Here is a 1,400-nt window from a genome sequence, read left to right on the forward strand (position 1 = left end):
CCGGCCCCAGATACTCAAAACGATATCGTAAGCCCGCGCAGCCAGGCCGCGCATGTCTTAAGTCGAACTGCGAGCTCCGAGGGTCATACTCAAAACTTTTAACCGTCCCCGCGTGACGTCACAGCACCTCGTAACTTAAGGGTGGTCCCGAGCACTCGTACCGGTGTGAACCCGGAAATAAGTCGTGGTAGTTCCGATTTCTGCAAACGAGATTTGTATAGATTATGTTTTACTGACTGTCCCAGGCACAGTATAAGGTGCCATATCAATTTATATTGTATCTGTGTATCACAAATACCTCTATTCTCCCCAGCCACTTGATTAAAAGAAGAAAACAAGCAGTTATAGAATGCGCTCGTCGTTTACCCTATGGAGATTGCGACAATACATATTGAATACACGATAGAGCTTTGGGAAATGAAGGTGTCTTGTCATAGACAAAGGTAATATGTATGTACATATATATATATGTATGTGTATGTATTATATACATACAAACATACATATAAATTTATATATACATGCATATATATATATATATATATATATATATACATATATATATATACATACATATATATATTCATATATATACTCTTAGATATATCTGTATCTCTGTCTATTTATCTATCCATCCAATATCTATGTATTTATAATCATCTATATCTCACTCTCGCTTTTTTCCCACTCCCTCTCTCTCTCTCTCTCGCTTCTCCCCCTAACGACCGTGGCCTCCTATTGGTTCTTTAAAAGGCTGACTGTTGATAGGTCAATTCGAATTGGTCCTGCCATCTGAGGGCATCCCATCGAACTACGGTTACGATGTTTTCTTCCTGTTACGATATTTTAGTTTTTCTCTGATTATGGGATATTTGCGACCTCGTAGGAACATCGCTGCGACGTCTTAAACTGCCAGAGTTTTGCGTATCCGGCCCCAATATTGTTTATTCTACGCTAGTGCTAGTTTGCAAATAGCCTAAATATTTGAGTATGTAAAAGCAACCCCGAGATACGTGTACGAATGTATATGCGTATATGAAAGTAAAGGTTGGTGCATTGTAACAGGAATTAATGATCTGACTTTGGCTAGTTATCTCTCTTCAAATGCCTGTTGTTGAGAGCTGCTTCTCTGAAAATAATTTCACTTCTCATAAAGTCAATTTGAAGCTCGTCCAATTAGTCCAGTTTTACTTCTAAACCCAAATCAGTTTAAGCAGCCTACATTTTATGAAATGATTTTAGTGCTAATAATTTGGGTTTAAAGGACATCGTCTATGCAATGATTACCATCACTGTTGTAGGGGTAAGGGTCAAATCCTTTTCGAATTTAGGTCAAGCTCTCTAAAAATGGTGTGTTTACGAAATAAGATAATCGTTTTTTTTCTTTCATTTCATCATAA

The sequence above is a fragment of the Penaeus japonicus genome, unplaced genomic scaffold (genome assembly GCF_977035675.1).
Source record: "Penaeus japonicus unplaced genomic scaffold, GWHDUDI00000001_assembly GWHDUDI00000001, whole genome shotgun sequence".
NCBI classification, from domain to species: Eukaryota; Metazoa; Arthropoda; class Malacostraca; order Decapoda; family Penaeidae; genus Penaeus; species Penaeus japonicus.